Raw genomic sequence first — 22,176 nt, 5'->3', positions numbered from 1 at the left:
GAGATGGCCTCCAGGATGAGCTGCTCCATCACCTTTCCAGGGATGCAGGTGAGGCTGATTGGCCTGTAGTTCCCTGGGTCCTCCTTCTTGCCCTTTTKGAAGACTGGGGTGACATTGGCTTTCTTCCAGTCTTCAGGCACCTCTCCTGTTCTCCATGGCCTTTCAAAGATGATGGTGAGTGGCTTAGCAATAACGTCCGCCAGCTCCCTCAGCACTCGTGGGTGCATCCTGTCAGGGCCCATGGATTTGTGGGTGTCAAGTTTGCCTAAATGATCTAAAAGAAAAGATACATATCCCATGTGAATAGTATTAAAATGTTCTAACTTAGGCATGTAAACCTTAGATATTTGTTTCTCATTACAGCAAACAGAATGAAGTACTTCCAAGAAGGCATTTATCTCCTCCTGAGACCAGTCTTTAAGGTGAACCCCCTTCAATGGGTATCTGTTTATCTCTACTGATTTAAAGAAAGACTTTGGCAATTAACTCAGATTTAAATGTTTGTCTTCTTCGGACATAAAGACACGAATCTTACCCCATGCTATTTCTTCAGGTGTCTTGACGTACTCTGGAAAGCAAATTAGACATTGACCTTTATAGTTGTGATGGATCTTTTAAGTAGAATGATGAGGATCTATTTGCATCCAGTTAAAATAAATATATGATTTTATTTTTATATACATTTTAGTACTTCATTATAAAGAGCAGAACAGATGAAGGATTCCTGGTCTTTCCAATCCTGTGTATGATTCCGACAGAATGGGGGAAAGGGTTTAGCTTTTCAAAAGCAAAAATAAAAAACCTTAAGGTATTATATACAGCCCTAAAAAAAATATCACACTGCCTTTCATGGAGACAACCACCTAGTCTGATATTTTAAAATTTTAAGTATTTTACTGAAAGGACTTTGAAAATATTTTGCAATAATGCAGCTTATTTCATTTAACAAAAGATGATTTATTTTTATTCTCTTTTTATTCTAAATATTAGCCCAGAAGTATCATAAAAGAGATTAAAATGCTAATACAATGAAAAATTCAAATACAGAAATTATACATTTACATATTCCTTTATGAGTCTTCCTTTTATCTGTATTATTATTCTAATTTTAAGCATATAATCAATTTGTATTTTCAACTTATGTTTAGAAGAGTGAGGTATCAATGTAGAATTCAAGAAATCTTATATACAGAATTGTACAGATTTTCTTTTGCTCTCTTCTATTTTGGTATGGATGAAGTGCTAAAAAATTGGGTTTACTCTTTTATTAGAGAAATAACAATACACACTGAAGAGTAATAATATATCACAGGAAAAGATATCCCAATGTACAGATGTGAGTGGAGAGGCTTTTTATCTTATCTTCACTTAAAATGAATGTAATCTAAAGTAGTGAAACAGTACTTAAAATCAGACTAGTATGCTGTAATAACACTTGGAATGGAAGAGGGCGAGCAACCAATCCAGCAATTTTCACCTGCCTGGTTAGTGCACATGGTCTGTGGAGATCCTGGTTGACAACAAATTCAAATTTGTTTTCTAAATGTTTTCCCAAGGCGATAGTGATGAGTCACACAGATCTCCAGCATGTCACCACTATCTCTCATCTAGTATAGACTGTCAAAGATTTGAGCAAAGCAGATGAAAAGAAAGGCCCTTGTCTCAATAACGCCTCTTTGAAGTGAGCAGAAACTGCTTATGTATATCTGTACCTGGAAAGAGTGATCTGAAAGAGCACAGATTTCCTCGGCATCCAGTCTTTCCCAGCAAGAACTGCTTGTGCTTCTCACTGTCAGACAAGATCAAAAATGAAAGCATTCAGCATCAGAAACAGAAATAGTTACAACTGTACTAGTTACAACTTTGTGCTTTTATTTCAGACATTTACATAAATAAAGCAAGAAGAACATGCTTTGCTGAATGTTTGCTGAAAATAGAACGCAGTACAAAGATCTTTAGGAGCCACAGGGATTTTCCTAGAAAGTCACCAGCCTCCTGGTTTCCATACTGCAAAACAGGATGACACTAGATAGATGAGTAGTACCTCTCACAAAACAGAAAGAAAGAGCACAATAGAAGGGAATACCTGGCTCTCCCATCCTTCCTCTAAATACAGAAAACTTTCATTAGTGAGATTAGCACTAACAGCTTTCAGGCACCCAGAGAAGAGCAACAGTTGATTTCTTTGGAGCAGAAGCTGAGCTGCCCCTTTGTATTGCAGAAATACTTGGAAATTATTTGCTGAGCTGAGTTGTCTATCAACTGATCAACCAATTAAGCAATGAACCCCAGCTCTTCTAAGTGAATGGTGCAAGTGTGTCAGCTGGGGAGCAGCCTGGGTGGTCTGGAGATAGTAACAGCTGTGTGAGAAGCAGACAGGGCAAGTCCAAGAAAAGTAGGCAGGTGAATAGGTGGCATGGTGAAACACTAGCACATGTAGCATAATTAAGGAGGTTCATAAAGCACTGAAGTCTGAAGATAGCACAAGTAAGGAATTTACAGCTATTTATTCTGTRTTAGAGAGATGGAGATGGACACACAAAGGCACAAAAATATAATCAAAAGAAAACCTATTCTCTTCCTATTTCAGCAATCCAAACAGAAATGTTCAATATAATGGCCATCTAGTAATACTGTTACATCTAACAGCACCTATATCATGTAACTGCTATATAACTTAAAATAAAGTATCTTCTCAGAAAGTACAGTAATAAAATATGGGCTGGTCCCCTATGCTTCCAGCGGGAACATAAAATGCCTTGTTCCCCTTGTGCCTAAAAACTCCCTCCTGACCATTTGCTTCTTTAGAAACATGGAGAGAAAGCTGGTCTCCTCTGAAGATGCTGTGCAACCTCCTTTAGTGGCTATTAGGACAGGTGGATTAATAATGTTTGTGCTGAAACCGTCAGGAGTTTGAAACAGTTATTAATGGCTGTCTCTACTCACAGACTGTCCTTGCATATAGCCATTTGAGTTTGCTGCACTTAATCACACACTTCGTTATCTTCTTCTTAGCACTCTTTTTCACGCTGTGAATAGGGCACTGCAAGAATATTTGTAATCAGTTAAGCTTTCCTTACCTTTTTTCAGCTTTCTAAGACACATCTTGTATTGGATCCATAGTACTCTCGGTGCTGCTTGAATAAGGAACAAAAACTATGATTGTAAGACAGATCCTCCCTTTAATTATTTTGCCAAGGCATCATTTCTGACTGAAAAAATAGAGAACATCTCACAATATGAGAACCACTGGATTACTGATTCCTTTCTTTGAATTCCCAGGGACTTAATAATCTCTTTTTTTCTCCCTCTCCTTTCTCCCCTTCTACCAAGAAGTATTTCCCCCTAACCAAGGGTTTCATTGATCTTCTTCATGAATTTTTCAATGGCAGAGTACAGGGCCACAGTAAGGGTGAGGCAAAACACTGTCAAATAACTGTACAAAGACTCAAGCCCTCTAGCTCCTGTCAGCCAAGAAGAGAGGTTGCAGGTTGCTTCAGTAATAGGTGAAGTTACTGGTGCATGTGAGGGAAGAGAGGGGAATGGATGGAAGAGAGGAGAAAAGAGAGGAGACAGTCAACCAAAGTGTTAAAAATGTCTCCCTGAAGTTCCAGGCATGTATTCAAGATTTCCATTTTTTCTAACTGCTCTTTCCCAGGCCTTAAAATGAGAAAAAATGTGTGTGTGTGTGTGTGTGTGTGTGTGTGYGCGTATGTATATGTATGTATGTATGTATAGAGGGGTGTGTGGGTGTGTGTATTACTTCTTCTTTTCAATTATTCTTGTCTGCTTTGTTTTGTTTTGATTTACTTTTTTATTTTGTTTTTTTTTTTTGCCCCAAGATGAGATGGAGGCAGCATAGCTAGGGAAAAAAAATTATTTTAAATAAATAAATAAATAAATAAATAGAGTTGTACTCTATGAACTCTAGGATCTAGTATAATGAGTTTTTTCAAATCTACTGGGAGCTGGGAAGTTAGTGAAAATATTTAATTAGTAGATAGCAGAATTTCCTATTCAGTTTGCAGTAAAAAAACCCCCAAAATCTGAGTTAGTAAGGAAATAGTTTTCCTTTCCCAGGAAAACTGGAAACTTGGCAGAGGTGGAAATTTATTTGTTTGTTTTCTGTTCAAAGTTTTGATGAACTCAAAACCTATTAATTTTTTTTTAGTTTATTATATAAGAAAATAATAATAAAAATTCTAATCCCCCAAAGAGTCCAATGTTTGTGTTGTTTATAGGATCAAATCTTAGCTCTGTAAATTAGAAATGAGAACTGAACTGGGATACTCTATATTCAAGAAAAATGTCTTAAACCTCACACTACTTAAAGTAGGAAAAGGTGGCCCTTCCGAAACATAAAGTGATAGAATATGCTACTAAGTTGCTGAAAAACTTCTTAACAATAGAGGGTTTTTTTGGGGGGGGGGGTCTTTTCTTTTTCTTTCTTTCTTTTTTTTTTTTTAACAAAGCTGTTCTATTTCCCTGAAAAGTTTAGGTTTTGATAAATTAAGATTTCTGCAAGGGAAGAAAAAGAAAAGGAAACTTCCTAATCAGCTTTGATCTAGATGAAAGAAAATCAAAGAAAATTTGAATGAGCATCTGAATTTTTGAGTTCTTAAATGAACCTCTGAACCTTTTCAGACGCACTTACCAGTAACTCAAGCAGCATCAGTAATTACAGGGAAATATAAGTATGAACCGAAATCAAGAAATTATTAAGAAAAACACAACTGGACCCCTTTTTGCTTTCTCATAGTGTAAATATTTCCCTAAAGTAGTATTTCTTTTATCTGTGCCCTGCATTAACTTTTATAGCAAATGAGAACACTTTCCAGAAAATGTAAAATTAAAACCAGCAACATTGCTACAAATCCTCACAGATTTACATTTAAGGCACAGCATGATCTAACTAATGCCAAAAAAAGAAAACTCATCTGCAAACACTGGTTCTAACTATCGTCGTCTTTTCTTGTTTAAGCTTTCAAATTCTCATTGTTAGAAATACATAGATATAGATATAGATATAGATATTTATATATGAAGGTAATACAAGATAACATGATGGAAAAAAAGAGATTTTTTACTGGTTTGAATAGAACTACAAAAACTTTCAGATATGATTGCTGGAAGTTGGGCATATAAATTCAGGACTAGTTGCTCAAAGTGCTAAGCACCTGCAGTTCCCCATGGGCTTCATTCTTAGAAGGTTTGAATCACTTTTATTAGCGTGGTTAAATATGKATTTAGAAACTAGATTTTAAAGAAAGTATCACTATTTTGCCTGCTTTTTTTCCCTTCCTTCCTCCCTCCTTTCTCCCTTCTTTCTTTTCTTTCTTTTCCTTCACACACACACGCACACACAAATATACGAGGTTTTAAAATCTAAGTGACAGTTCTAGTATGACCTAGCACTTTGTCCAATACTGTTAAATATATCTAGGATAGGTAGACCTAGGTATTGCTAGAATGAGATTCAAACTGGCAAAAGATAAAATACATATTACACTAGACATACAATGGATTTAAGTTTAATTAACACACATTAATTTCTAACACTCTGGTTCTTCTCCTAACTAGCCTACTTAGAAAATAATGAAGTTCTCGCCAATGCAAGCCTGCTCATTCTCTGAAAGAGTGCAGAGGTAGTCACAGATAACAAGCAAGAGAGAATTTCTTGATAAAATAGTAGTCTTTCTACTGCAGTTCACAAGAAAGAGTCTGTGCACTGCCATATTATGCCTGCTGTCTGTACAACAATTTGCAACACCTTAGAATAAAAAACAGTAAAGAAGTCTGATTTCTTTTCAGTACTAGGAGTTTAAATTAGGCAACCTATATTACTAATAGAAAGTAGAAAAGTATAGATATACAGTAAAAGCAGAAGAGTGAGGTTTGGTTTATTGATTAAAGCACAAGAAAAACTATGCCTTGGACATAACATGAGACCAAAACTTGCTTATATTCACCTTTCCTTCACTGAAAGGAAGCCATTCAGGAAAGTTCAAGCATTTTCTGCTAAACACTTATCTAATTTAATTCAATAGAAAAACTCCAATTAACCTCAGGGCAATGTGATTTGACCTCTTGTCTGGCCACTGTGCAGGGCTTGTTTGTTTATTAATTTGGCAGATTTAAGATATTTCAGAATCCATTATATTAAGATAATTGCAATACTCACTCATATTAGAGAAAGACAATTATACTTTATTTGATGGATGACACAGTCCTTTCAGGCATTAGTAAGGAAGATTAAGCTGCTTCCTGTACAGCTATTTGCACGGCTACCTGAGCATGGTACCTCTATTGTGTGCATATCGGACTTCTTAAGCTATTCATCACTTTTCATGAGTACAAATTCATTTAAAATGCACCTATCAGTATCAATAAATGAAAGAAAGCAGATGTTTGATGTGTCTCTCATTGCACTGACAGGCGCAACACACAGTGCTAAGACCCCTACTGCTTTCCTAAGAGCCCAGCTTTTGGGCGTCCATAAACAAGGTTTGATGGACTGCCATACAAAAGAGGTGCATGGCCTTTGGCCTTTCTATGATGGGCCAGTTTTGAAAGGCTTTGTCTGACATAAGCCATTGCACAACAGTCTCTTGAGTTAACTGGCACAAGCCTAATTTTCCTGACGTGAATACATGCTTCAGATAAATCTCTTCCAGTTAGGTTAAATGAAATAGAATATTATTACAAAGTTTTTTCTGAATATATTCATCAAAACAAGGCATCTAGAACAGATTGCACTGTTAGTTAGCCACTGAATAAAGTACAGATTTGGAAATTTTGGAATAATTCCAAAAGCATGTATTTCCTAAATATATAATCCTAAAAATTATATTTCCTAAATATTGCTTGCATAATACTTCCTGAACTGTAGAAACATACTCCCTATATATTCTTTTTTCTTTCTCTCTCCTATTTAAAAAATGAAAACAACCATGCTGTGTCAGGCCAAGGATCATCTAGCCCAATATGCTACCACTAGCAATGGCCATAAGCAAATACCTAAGGAGAAATAAGAACAAACTAAGCATGCATGATACTTTGAGAATTCTCCCAGTCTCTGAACATTTTCAGTTCAGTGGATTTGCTTAACTGCTTGTGGTTTCTATATATTTAGTAACTTTAAATGGTATCATCTTCCACACACTTGTTTCCTCTCCTCTTAAGTCTATATAAACTTTTAATTTCAAGGATAACATTTGACAACAAATTTCGCAAGTTCACTGTCTTTTGTTCATTTTGAGCCTAGATACTACTAACCTCATTCAAACTTAATTCTTCTTTTGGAAGAGAGAGAGAATTACCCTAATTCACATTCTCTATAGCACTCATGATTTTGTAGATTTCTGTCACATGTCCCCTAAGTCATTTCTTTTCCAGGATTAATGAGTACTAGCTTCATAGAATCACAGAGTAGTTGGGGTCAGAAGGGACCTTGGGAGATCACCTGGTCCAGACCCCTACTTAAGCAGGATCAGTTAGAGTAGGTTGCCCAGGATAGTGCCCAGATAGGTTTTAAGTATGTCCAAGGATGGAGACTCTACAGCTTCTCTGGACAACCTGCTGCAGTGTTCACCCACTCTCACAGTAAAAAAAGTGGTTTTTTACTCTCAAGGAGAATTTCATGTGTTTTAGCTTGTACCCGTTGCCTCTTCTTCTGTCACTGGGCACCGCTGAGAAGAGTCTAGCCCCAACCTCTTTGCACCCTCCCTTCCTGTATTTATACACATTGATGCGATCCCCCTTGAATCTTCTCTCCTCCAGGCTGAACGGTCCCACCTCTCAGCCTCTCTTTGCATGACAGGTACTCCAGCCCATTCATCACCTTTGTAGCCCTCTGCTGGACTCACTCTAGTAGGTCCCTGTCTTTCTTCTGCTGGGGAGCCCAGATCTAGATCCAGCACTCCAGACGTGGTCTCACCAGGGTTGAGTAGAAAGGAAGGATCACCTCCCTCGACCTGCTGGCAACACTCTGCCTAATGCAGCCCAGGATACTATTGGCCTTCTTTGCTGCAAGAGCACATTTCTGGCCCAAGTTCAACCTGTTGTTCACCAGGACCCCCAGGGCCTTATCTGCAAAGCTGCTCTCCAGCTGCTTGGTCTCCAGCCTGTACTGGTGCAGGGGGTTATTCCTCCCTAGGTGCAGGACATTTCCCTTTGTTGAACTTCATGAGGTTCCTCTGTGCCCATTTCTCTGTCCTGTCAGGGTCCCTCTAGATGGCAGCGCAATCATCTGGTGTATCAGCCACTCCTCCCAGTTTGTATCACCTGCAGACTTGCTGAGAGTGCACTCGGTCCCATCACCCAGGTTATTTAAGATGATGTTAAACAGTATTGGTCCCAGTATCTGCCCCGGGGCACGCCAGTAGTGACTGACCTTTATTTGGCCTTTGTGCCACTGATCACAACCCTTTGAGCCCAGCAGTTTAGCCAGTTTTCAGTCTACCTCACTGCCCATTTGTTTAGTACACACTTCATCAGCTTGTCTATGAGGATGTTACGGGAAACAGTGCTGAAAGCCTTACTAAAGTTGAGGACAAACACCACCCACTGCTCTTCCCTCACCCACTGAGCCAGGCATTTCGTTGTAGAAGGCTATCACATTGGTCAGGCATGATTTCCCCTTTGTAAATTCATGTTGACTTCTCCCAGTTGCCTTCTTGTCCTTAATACATTTGGAAACTGTTTCCAGGATTATTTGCTCATCATCTTCCCAGGATCCAGGTGAGGCTGAGCAGCCTGTAGTTCTCCAGATCCTCTTTCTTGCCCTTCTTGGAAGATAGGGGTGACATTTCCTCTCTTCCAGTCATCAGGAACCTTCCCTGATTTCCATGAACTTTCAAAGATAAGAGGGGCCTTGCAATGACATTGGCCAGCCCCCTCAGCAGGTGTGGGTGCTTATTCGTCCATTGCTCATATAGGAGCTAGTCCATATGCTAGATAAACTAATTCTACTTCTCCTGCCCCTTTAAGATTTCTTTCCAACTCTTTTCTTTAAATCTTCCTTTCAGCTCCTGTCTTCTGCTGTCTTTGTATGATGATTCATGCCTCCATGGTACCTCTTATTACACTTTCACCTCGTATCATTTCAGCTACTCTACTAAATTAAGCATACATTTTCCTGCTCCAGTTTTTGTTCACCTCTTTCTTTTCACAAGGACTCCCACCATTTCTCCCATTACACTGCTGGTACATCCCTTCATCACATACTCATCTCTCACTCCTACAAGCTGCCATTACATTTCTTCCTACCTGCTGCTTCTGGCATTTCTCCACTGTCCAGGGAAGGGAGGCATAGGGATATGGAAGCTCTGTGAATCTCTCAGAAACTTCCTGATGGAAGGTGTAGGAGCTGCAGCAGCTGATACTTCTTCTGCCTGCCACATACTTGGAAAAGAGTGTTGGTCAGATAAAAGCAATAGATGTGGAATTCATTTAATCAGACATTAGACATCTATGCAGTGGATAGATCTAAAGTAGTTATCTGAACTGGTTGCTTATAATCACTGGAAAGGAAATATAGATGGTCTATTTAAACATCTCATTATTACAAAATAAGGTCTACTCTACAGCATGCAAAATGAGGGAGACCCTCATTTCTCCSACTTTCTCTATCACATCAGCAAAATTGCCAGGTACTTCAATATGAAAAATCATAACTTTAGCTCATCTTGGTCTGGTAGATTTTTGCATGTAGAAAATAACTTTTTGTTCTGCATCTATCTGTCCTTGCCTGTCAGCCCTGATTCTACACATGCTACTTCAAGAGGCCAGTCTATTAAAAGAGATTTTTACCATCTTGTATGCTTGCCTTGGTAGTTGTTAGCTCAAGGAACAACTAAGAGACAACAGAAGCAACAAAAAAAGTTATGAAGTTTTCTAGCTGAGGAAGTGGGGAACTTGCACAGAAAACCCTTTTTATCACAAGAGTGAAATCGGCTTTGTTTTCCAGGGACCACTTTTCTCTTTGGTCCCATGTTCTCTAATCACCAATTAATCACTGCCAAAATTCTCAAAGTTATTTATTTCCCAAATGACACACATAAAAATATTAAGTGGTTTCCAAAGAATTATACTGAAATTAATTTGGGGGGTTGGGTTTTTTTTTTTTTTTTTTTTTGCATTTTATATGTTAGCATAGTTGCTTTGGGCTTTGAAAGTTCAGAATCTTTAAGTAGGTAGTAGAAGTAGGTAGAAGAAGACAAGTAATTCTCTAGGTGGGCTGAAATGACACTTTTCCTCCCATAACATTAACATAATTAGCAGGTAATTGTAATATTTCTTTCTAGTGGAGAGAATGAAGCAATAGTTCCTGTATAACATGGAAAGTGATTCTGTGTTCAGACGATGCTGCTGTGTACTAAAAATTCATTATCCATTCTTGCTAAAATGTTATGGCTTCATTAGCAGAAAAATCTTGAAATGTACAAGTAATGTTTGCTTTTTGAAATATGCATGCTCAAAAACAATCATAATTAACTGGAACACACAATCTGTCCAGTTATATGATTACTGCTGAATATCTAGCAAATTTTATGCACACAGTTATAAATAATTCAACAGATTCATTAATTTTAGGGATTAAATACATATTTTTGGAGCAATGTGGCTGTTTTGTAATAGTGTTATGGCAGCCATGGGAGTGATGAAGGGTTTTGTGTGCCCAAAGCTTTTCTATGTATCGGTTGATCTGTTAAAAGATATTCTGATTTCTTAAAAATAAACTGATTTCTTAAAAAGCAGTGTTTTTGGAAGCCTCCACAGGTTCTCCTAGGTAGTCAGGGACAGCTGTGCTGTGATGCTGGGAGGAAAGCTGTAGCCTTTTCTTGTGCATACATCAAGACACTACTAAGATACTACTATAGTCTATGTGGGAAGGAAGGTGCAGAGAAAGAAAACAAAAATGCCAGTGAAGAGAGAAAGTGGAAAACCCCTGCTGAGAGGCATGCCATGACAAACAAATGAAGACAGACTGTGGAAGAAAGAAGCGGAATAACATACACCCTGCACTGTTTGGAAGAAGTGGATTTCAGAAAGTCCCAAAGCTATAGAAGTTTTTTCACCTAACAGAAGCTACTTCTGAAAGGCTAAGTAAATAAATATTTTCTGTGACCTCTCTTCTCTGTCCAGCTGAGGTAGAAGCAGCCAGAAGAACTTAAGAGCAGACTTTGTAAACTACGAGATCCCTTGATATTCATCCACAGAAGCAGCAACAACCACAACAAAACTAGTAAGTCTTTTTACATTACAAAAACCACCACCTTGGTGCTGTTTCTCTGGAATAAACACCAGGATAGGCAGGCCCTGAAACAATTTCTCTTACTTTCTGCTCTTCTCATCCAAAACATCAAACTGGCATTCAAACATAAGTCTACAAAAAGACTATCATAAAGCAATAAGCACATGCTGCCAGATCTCACCATTTTCTTGTCTATCATATATGAGACTTCAGGGATGGTAATATTCATGTTGCTATACTCTGATGTACAATTCAGACCCCTGTTTTTAAGGTAATTGTCTTGGTACCTTTTATGGTCAATGGAGATAAACAGGCATCTCTAATACGCTGCTCATTTAAAGTGCTTAGAGACGTATATAAAGATGAGATGATTCATGGCGTAGAAGGATTCATTACTCTGCATTTACTAACACAGACACCTAAAATTAGGTTTTCTGAATCTTACCCCTTATGCTGGGTCACATGACAAGAGTACAAATGTGCTGCTGCCTTGTGTGATGGAGAACAGGCAACAGTGTTAGGAGGCAGCCGGGAATGCCCCTTCTGTCAGGGCTGCTTTGAACACAGCGCCACACCTCTTGGCCACAAAACAATGAGGCTTTTGTGGTAGCACATACTGTAGCTGGTGAATAAGTCATACACAGGAGACCCACCTGCCCACAGCCACCTAGAAACTTATCTTAATCATCAGCTCAATCTAAACTCTTTGGATGACACATAAACCTTAAACAAAATTGATGAAACTTCTTGCCATTTAAGTCGATGAATGTATTTCTATTAAATTCAGTCAGGCCAGGATTTCATATCGTTCTCTCTCTCTCTCCCCCCCCCCCCCCCCCACAATTCCTTCATACCTTTCACTGATTAATGTTTCATTATTTTCATTATACCAGTATTCTGGAATTGTCAACAATAAGAATGATCTCCCAGCATAAAAATGAGAAATATATGTCTGATAGATGAATATATGAGAAATATATGTCAGTAAAGTATGGCAGTTAAATGTTGTTTGAAATTTGAGACATCTGTTTTCTTATAATTGTTTTAAAACATCATATAGAAACAAAAAACACAGGATGGAAATTGTTCATCCAAAATGGCAGGTAGAGCTGTAGAATAGGGAGGCATGTCAAATATCTTTCATTTAAATGGAGGTAGACCACAGCCATGAAATCAGACAAAAGAAAAGCCTTTAGTATCAGATCCGACAATTGGTGGTACATGCATAGTCCCATGAATCCATATAGGCTGCACAGTGGGAGCAGGGTCTGAGGTCATGTCATGCTATAATACATCAGTTTTGCACAAAAAACAATTTGCAACATTGCACAGCAATGTGACATTTCTAAGACAAAAAAGGTTGAAATATGAGACTTCAGGGATGTGAAAACACCAGCAATAAACTGCTGAAATAGCTAACATTAAGGTGAATATGGGTTAAGAATAGCATGCATTCTGTTAACAACATCTGAATCATTGGATGCTGGATAGATTCACACAACATTCAATTTACATGATGCCTTTTCAAGGTATGTCAAAGCTTCTTACAGTCCTTAGATTTTTTTCTAAAAAAACCCTGTAAATGTAATCTGCCAGTACCTATTCTAAGCATTATTTATGCCATGTAACTGTAGAGGAAAATATAGTCTGTAGCAATCCAGAATTAAGTATCCCTTAAAAGTGTCCAGTGGAGCCATTTTCAAGAACAAGGAGGAATATATACTTCTAAATATACTTCTAAGTAAGGTGGTTAGCATGATGACTTCTACATAGCCAGAACAAATTTACTTAAAGCAAGCAACCATGGAAGTGTAGTTCTGATTTTAAGTATCTTTTTAGCTTGGTCCTGGGTAATAGACAGATATTAAAGCATACGTGTGCATACTTCTCTTTAAAGCTTGTCTATGCAAGTTTTACAAGCACTGACTTTAAAGCATTTATCATAATTATCTGAATTTTCCTATTCTTACTGCACATCCAAGGTAGATCCATTAGAATTCTCATCATTTGAAGGACAGGTGGCCTGAAATTGGCAGCACTCACAAAATCCCCTTAGAAAAATAATCTCACAATATCATATGTCCATATATGTACATCATCTTTAAGTAGTTGGTACATAAACAAAATGAGGAAGAATACTTAGGGAAAAAAAGTAGTTTGTCTATAAAAATGGTTTGTTTTGGAAGGCAGGGATTCTTATATACCATAAATGACACTGTAAATCACTACATACTCATCACTTTGTAAGGTGTCAAGCACATTGCCAGTGCAGTAACAATTAATGTTCTTATTCTGAAGCAGTGTGTTACAATCTTTCATTAAAAACAAGAAGAAAAAGTAGCAGTTGAACACAATTACCAGTGTCTCAGTCTCACTTGTAGAAGTGAGGAAGAAAGTAAATGAAATTAGATTGAACTTTGACTGACTTAAAAGACAATATAATCTAATGTAATAGCAATCACTTAGTCCTGTCATTTTTTTTGACTCCCTGAATTATTTGAAGATTTATTATATACTAAATAAAGTTAGTATATGACTGGGTAAATGAATCTTGAATGAGCCTCGACAGGTTAGAATCTTGCCCTGTACATCCAAATGTTCCTGCCACATCTGCCAGAACCACAGAAGGAAAAATATATATATATATAGCTAAAATCATTAGCTGTGTGCAGTCCAGCAGTCAGCATAATTGAACTGAAGGGGTGGAAAGAGTTCATTATGAGCAATATGCTAATAATTCTAATTAACAGAACTACATGGTAAATTTCAGCTTTTATATGTGTATATGTATATATATATATTAAAAAAAAGAGCTTTGATTGAATAAAACAGAATATACAAAATGTCCTGATCTCAAAGTACTTCTAAGCAAAATGAACTTAGTTCCACAGCATTTACTTTCTGCCCCTTTGCTTACTGAGGCAACCAGCTCTCTGACTGGTGAGGAGGAAGCAGACAGCTATATCTTGCACTGATGGAAGGAGCCATTGTACATAGAATGTTATTATTTTTCTCATTCATCTCATATCTAATCTAAGATAGTCCTTCAGGCTTCCTCAGTGGAAGATGAATCACCCTCTGGAAAGATCTGTATCTTCCCATTTACTTTATAAAGTCCCTCACTGGTTAGCTCAGATTTGACACCTAGAGTTCTAGATGGCTGTAATTTCAGGATATGGTTGATATTTGCAGGTCTTTGCTTTACACTTTACATTTAGTTGGCCATCTGGGCTGTTAATATGTAAACTGGTATCATATGCCAGAATTTCAGAGAAGGGTGTGGTAGTGGGAGCAGCACATGGTGAGAGATATTTGGGGAGTAGCATGGGACAAGTCTAACTTAAAAAAAAATAACAGCAAGAGTGAAGCAAAGGGAAAGCTTTCAGAAGAGCATCTGGTTTAATGTAGTAGAAATAGACACAGCTGCAATAAGGAGGCAAAACTGTGCACGAAGTATTCCCCCAATACATTAAGTGTATACTACACTGAGAAATGCTAATATGCTAAAGCTACATTCTTCTGGCTTCCCAGTAAAACAACTCCCTGTTGTAATTTTTGATTACTTTGACCACTTCCTGGGCTCCCTGGTTAGATTTTAACTACAAGTTCTATGGGAGCAGAAAGAGATTCCTCTGTAAAGTCTCTGCAAGCACCAGGTAAAGACCTTAGATTTGGCCCAACAATATCATAGACATGCTATCCTCCTCCAATGAAAAAAGTCCCTGTTCAATAAAGAAAAGCAATACTATTTCATTGTGGATTTTATTCAACAACCCTTTTAAAATACTCCTTGCTTTAATTTGTAAAGTTAAAGTTCATGCAATGAGCTCAGTGCATAAAAAAAATTTTCGTGTGAATGTTTCAAACAAGGAGGATGGGACAAACATGAGATAAATGACTTTTCACAACTCATTCGTGACAGACTATCAAGCCTTTAGATTTTATTCTTCTCTGTCAGAAGTAATCCTGTTTTGACTTCAGAGATAGAATCCTCTCTCCTGAGAGAGGAGATTTCCAGAAAAGCCAGAATCAGCTATACCAATCATGATGGGATATGGTGTGCATACAACAGCAGACAGACAGCTGTAGTTCAGCTATAGCATTATAACAGCAGCCAGCACTGCATAAAATTTAAACCAAATCCAGAACATCATTAAATTGTGCACCATCCTTTTCCCATTTCTCTCGAAACTGCATTTTTTACACTGTAGAAACACAAAGGCCACTTAATTTTCCCAATAACCCCTCAGAACCTGAAGCAAAAATCCACAAGTGTCTTCCTTCTCCCCTCCCCACTTCCTTTACATACTGGTAAGATGTTAACGTCTTGACTGGGACTACTCTTGAGTCCATACATAAAACTGGAATGCCAACACATGATACTTTAGAGTTTCTGATGTCAGATTTGATGATGTCAGAGAGAGATCAGTGATAACAGTTGAATTCTAGGAACATTGTAACTGTGTCAGCAAGCAGATGAAAAAAGAAAGATCATGGGCACTATCCACAGCAATACTAATGACAAAGGTGGCAGTACTGGCAGCAATGACTTAGGCAGATGGAGGATGAGATTTGCTGGAAGACGAAAGTGTCCTTGGCAGACGGAGCTTTGGTACTACCAGGCATCTTGGATGAGATTCTTCTAGGTGATGACCTGGCCACTCAGTCCATGACGAATGGATCATTAGCAATGATCCTGGCACCAGCACATACCTCACAGCCACAGCCTGTTGAATCAAAGCACTGAGCATACATGAAATAAGCTATGTGATCATTTAGGATTGCCTATGGTTTTTTTTCCCATTACTGCCTGCCCTGTATTTTATACCTGATTACCATTACATCAAGGCCCACTTCAGCTACAGCCTTATCTTGAGATTTGAAAGGGAAAGACTACAGAAGATTAACAAAATGTAATAAAATCAAGAAAAGAAGAAATTTATGTGACACCAATCCACATTATAAGACTTTCCGTGTATGTCACTAGCAGTTGTGCTTACACTTTGCCACCAGAGTGTATGTGCATTTATGCCAATGACAGAGTTCCAACGAAGATATAACCCATCCTTAATTCCTCCAGAATGACTACAGGCTGTATTTTCAGCTAATGCAGAGTAATGAAGAAAAGAATGCAAGATTAATTGGGCCTAAAATATAGACAGAACGAGCATGAAAAGGATTCCAGTCCTTTAAGAGTCAAGGCATTACCTGGGAAGAATGATTAGGATTTCTCAAATGTTCTCCAATGACTGTTTACATATTTTATACTCTTCAGTTACAGAAGTCTGTCAAGATCAGAATTTCAAAAGGATCCTGTGCTCCACTGAAGTCCTATCTATGCTACTAAGTTGTTGTTGCTTTTAATCTGGTATATACTATCTCTACACTGCTGGAATAGCACACAAAGCATCTGATTTCTGTCCTCCTGGTCTTGTATTTGATACCTTTTTGGCAACTGCTACTGCTCAGAAAAAGTTTGCCTTTTCCATTTAATCAGGCTTTTAAGACCCTTAAGATATGTATCCAGACTTCAGTCCAAGTGCTCTTCTGATCTGGATTAGAGACTGGTCAAACTTCCCATCCATTTCTACCATAAAGGTAAAGATGACCACCTCTATCTTACATGTCTTCATTACTACAAAAACAGACTTTAACAATGTGAAGTGATTTAATGTTTAAAAATTTGTGACTCAATTGAAAACAACAAAATATTATACTATTTTGAAATATTAGTTATAGAGGAGTGGCTTTTCAGGAGTCTCAAAGCGAGCGTGCTGATTTAAATAGCTAAATAAAGGTCAAAACTGTTTTAAGAGTTTTTTTCAGTATCATATTTGCACAATTCATAAATATAGCATAATACAAAAAGTATTTAGAGAGCAAAAATGTGAACGACATAAAAAGGTTAATTTAATATCATGTTAACTCATTCTATATGATACCAGTTAATACTGCATCATGACAAAGATATGGTGTAAAGTATTCCCATATGATTTTATAACCCTTAATACAAGAATTCCATATTTTATAACATCAACAAACCAGATGAACCTTATTCAGTTAAAGTATGGAACAGTGGAAAGAACAAATGTCTTGTGAGGAGTGGAAATACAAACAATGTATCTGAGGTTAAACTGTGAAAACAAAATGTGGATGTTGTGCATGAAGTAATTATTTCTGCAGTGAGTTTCTGCTGTTCCTGCATTTAGTTTATAAGCACGTCAAGGCATACAATCGAGACCTGTTTCAAAAAAATTTTTTCAATTTATTTGACATGTAAAGAAAGTCAAAGTGGACAAAAAGAACCTTTAAAAAAACTTTTGAAAATGGAGGATTTTTAGGAGAATAAAAGAAAAATATATTTCATTTAAAATATATAGTGTTTCTAGCCTGAAAGAATTCTATCTGTGGACCTCAGATGGGTTTTTCAAAACAGTATGATATCTGAAATATAATCAAGGACATTCCAAACCTTTTAAGGAAAATAATTGTGCCAGTACCCCAAATATTCTCCATATGTTATTGATGTCTTTTTTCCACATAAATATCTATTTCAAATTGGCATTTGAACAAAAAGACAGAAAGGCTACTTGGTGTATGCTGGTATGTAAATGAAAATAAATAACTCCATATTAAAAAGGAACACAAGTAGAGGAATCACCAAATACAAATATCCTTGTACCAAAGGCAGAAATCATGTCCTTGATAAAATCATCAGGAATGTTACTACTGTTATTCAGAAGGTCAGAAATTCACATTGCGTTCCAGAAACTGGTCTTTTCTTTATGCCTCGGTCAAGTTTTTATTGAAGTTCAGGGAAAAATGGCTTCAGGACTGGATATGTTTGAGCTGCATATAAAAGAGCAGAAGAGAGAAAATATTTCTCTTTAACTAGCTTAAATATGAAATTAATGATTTCTCATATTTGATGAGGTCTAAAATTTTGGCATCTCTCAGCACTATTCTGTTATTCCCTTTTAATATAACTTATTTTTTGTCAGTGCACTGAGTTTGGGATCAGATGTTAAGCTTTATCAAAACAAAAGTGCTCAGGAACCTAAGACAGGACACTAACAGACAATTATTCTTTTCCCATCCACAATCCTCCCTGCACTACCTCTTGTGAGTTGAGTTGTCTCCAGAATTATGCTACAAAGCACCACACTGATTAAAGTTTTCAAGGTATTTTGAGTCCTATTTCTACCTGTGAATCAACCCATAGAGCCTGACACAGGCTGAGCAAGATCCAGGTAACAGGTGTTCCTCTTCCTAAATTTTCTGTGCAGTCAATCTAAGTGGGAAAATCCCATACTGTCCTCTCAAAATGCATCTATTTTCTGTGGCTAGTCTATTTATAAAGGAAGCCGGAAGAGGTTTTTGTCTATCCTTTAGTACCCTTACCAAGAAAGCCTAAGACTTAATACTCTCTGGACTGTGTGCACGTTTTACATCAAACAGCCTTTGGATGAAACAGGGAAATGTTTTATAGAGCAGGTACCAGAATCTGTTATGCTGCAGACTGATATTACCTTTTCCATCCTTTCCTTCTACCCCTATAATGTCATGTTATTGTTCCTGACCAACAGCTTTGACAGGAAAGGTTGAGCGTCCCCTCCTTTCCAACCTTCCAGGCACATTCCTAAACCAAACTTGGTGACAGGGCACTCAGCTATGATTCAGTGCATGGCCACAGATTTCTGAATGGCTGCACCACTAATACAGAATGGTATCTTCGACTGTGTGAGCATTTAAACAGAAATTTCCTTAAAACTTAGAGCTACAAAACATTGAGGATTACTAAATATACAGAAACTGCTTCTGGCTCAGCAAGTCCACAAATGGTCAGACGCTGGGACAGAATTTGCAAGAAATACCAGTGTTTGATCTATTCTTGTACTTTTCAGTAAGTATCTACTTTTGGTCACCATTAGAGTCAGAATACAATGTTAGCTAGATTGGTTTGGCCATTCTTATAGTATGATGCAACATAGAAAAAGGAGATAAGAGAGTTCTCCCACAAAATAACTCACTGGTGGGAGAGAACAGTCCCCTGATCACTCTACTGTTCTTGCAGTGGGGCTGTGATTGTCATAAAACTGGGTCCAAGTGATAAGGCTGTGTTTGCCCTGTTCCCTTCTGTAGCTTGCTTTCATCTCTGGAGATACAACCAGGTTCGGCATAGAACTGCTCTTGAACTGTTTTCAAATCACAAATTAATCACCCCTGCACTAGATAAAATATACAGTTGGTGGCAGCACTACCACCAAATATGCTTTAAGAGAAGAGTAAGCCCTAATTACTCCTTGGAAAGAAGGAATGGATTTGCGCCCCATGAAAGAAAGGATCCTAAGATCTAGAATGCCTAAGCCCTGCGGGACATAAAGTTTCAGATATGTTTCCTCTAGATTAATGTGACATACTCCTCAAACTGCATGTAACCTCGAGACTCTTGAGTTCCCCCTTCAGGAGGCTGGGAGTCTTGGTATCAAACTATATTCCACTCCAAACTTCACTTCTGAGTACCTAACAGATAGAGAGAGGTATTTTTGCCATCCTAAATTGGAGGAGCCAGTGTTCTTTGCAAAAACATCTCTTTGCAAAACTGGGACCTATAAGTCAAGATCTCTAAGTTGACTGTTTGACTATATCAGGCACACTGCAAAATTAGGGGTTTTAAAGGGCAGCAACCCAGAATAACAAGGAAGGTTGTTTATGGTTCATGGTACATGGTGAAGCCTGGTGCAAGCAGGACCACCCTAGAGCCTGCAGAAGTAGTAGTGGAATAGTGCTGGATTCACATTAACTTGATGGTCACCCAAGTTAATTAGCCTTAATGAGAGGCTCTGCTATACTGAATCTGGATTTTAGCTAGATGTCGTCACACTGTTTTCTGCTGTTCCCTGGGGACATATCAATTGCATTTTGGTGACTTGCATGGCGTGAACATGCTTCTTTCTATAAAACCATTTTTGTTAGGAATAGTAAAAATAATCCTGTTTTGAAACTCATTTCTCATATTTACACACACAAGGACACTCATACACATATTTTGTGGGTATTTAAATATAGAAACCTGAGTTTTGACCCAGTTCAGATTAAAATGTGATTAATGTTTGCTGAAACATTACCTTCCATTACAGCCTAGTGTTCATGAGCACATTGACCAGGACTGACACGTTTATGAGAGGCTAATATTCTTTTTGCAAAAGGAATTAGTACAAAGGTACATGGAAGAAATATATGGAGTACAAAAGTTCCAGTCCTGAAAAATCTGTCTTAGATCATTAAAGCAGACACCATCCATGAATTATATCAGAGGAKTATATCCTGTGTATGGGGAAGACTCATTCCAGAAGAGGATTCTTCCTGCTGCTTCTAGAACTATACACTAAGAAATGCTCAGTACAAACTAAGGAGATAGAAATAGACATTTTATTTGAAGCTGGAGACAAGTTCCAGAGTCTGAATTCCTTTCTTTTTCTTTTTCTTTTTCTTTTTCCTTGAAACTAACTGAGCAGAGGTTATTTCTTTTTCTCTAAATTATAGCTTTTATTTAATGGTCGGAACGGTCATCTAGAAAATGGAAGAGCCTGATTAACTTCTCTTTTGAGTCGCAGATCTTTCAATCTCAGACTTCTTACTAGTGTACTCTAACTCTCAAGTTGTATTCCCCAAGAAAATATCAACATCCCCATTCTTCCTGCTGAAACTGTACTGCTGCAAAGCCAAAGTGAGCCAGATTCATGGGATCAGCAAAAGAACATGTATCTAGAGGGCAGTAGGTTAGGTTAGGAGGGTTGCTTCCTCAATCCTGTGCTCCTGCAAAGGAGAAAAGAGAACCAAAGATTTCTTGGTCAGGGTCCCAGAACAATCTGTATGTCTTCTATTAAGCAATACTAAATTAAAAAAAAAAAAAAAAAAGCATAAGTCTTGAAAACTGGGACCAGTGTTCCTAAACAATGGGAAGCTTTCCAGGAAGCATGAAGGACACTTAAAGAGTTCAGATGTGTCCACTATTTGAGAGTAAAATATTTAATATTTTTTGGATCACTATTTCAGCTTAAAGTATGTAAATTCTCCCTTAATCCCATTTTAGAAGATCAAGTCCTTTATTCCTTAATCACTACATTTGCTACGTTTATAGTATGTGTTTACTATAGGAAACTAAACATCCTTGGATCCTTCTTCTGGCAGAGGCCCATGGTATGGCCCATGCCCATATTATTAACTTATCTTTGATTTACCTCTTTTTTAATCTTTGTTACAGATACCCCCTGGCCTATTCTAACTTCTGAAAATGTGCGGGAAGTGTACGGGAGCATGCTGGCTGTCAGGAGTCAGAAGCATGCTGGGAACCACAATCTAGCTAACAATCTAACCATATACATACTTGAGTTCTGGTGCCCAGGGAACATTCCTCAAAACCATTTAAACTATTAATGTGGCTTCTATGACCAGAAATAGGTTACAGATAAAAAGAAACTAGCTTCCAAATGCTGGCATCAGTAATACAAATTATAGCATTCCTCTGCTTTAAAAAGCATCAAATGAGATTGAGTACAGCCTGAAATGTGAGCACAATTCAATCAGAGATGCACTGTGTGTAGCATCAGCTGTCAGCTCTCTTTGGATGGGAATGTATCTCAGTGGAGATCCCCAGTTTACAGCAGCAAATAGCTGTGACTTTTTCTCACCATTTACCTTGGGCCACACTGGTAAGCTCCTTATCCAAATACTAGTGAATTTTTACAGCTGTTTAGAGGTTCATCCAGTTCTGACTTACCTCCAGTTCCCACAGTAATGAAGGACTTATCCCTTAGAAGCCTTGCACTTCTTTTTTTTCTCAAAAGCCTTCACTCCCCTTCCTTCTCTTCCTAGCCCCAAACCCTGGCAACCAGCCCCAATTGTCTTACCTGAGTACA

This window comes from Apteryx rowi, unplaced genomic scaffold, assembly GCF_003343035.1.
Source record: "Apteryx rowi isolate R43461 unplaced genomic scaffold, aptRow1 scaffold_249, whole genome shotgun sequence".
Taxonomy (NCBI): Eukaryota; Metazoa; Chordata; class Aves; order Apterygiformes; family Apterygidae; genus Apteryx; species Apteryx rowi.
Note: the sequence above shows the minus strand (reverse complement) of the source record.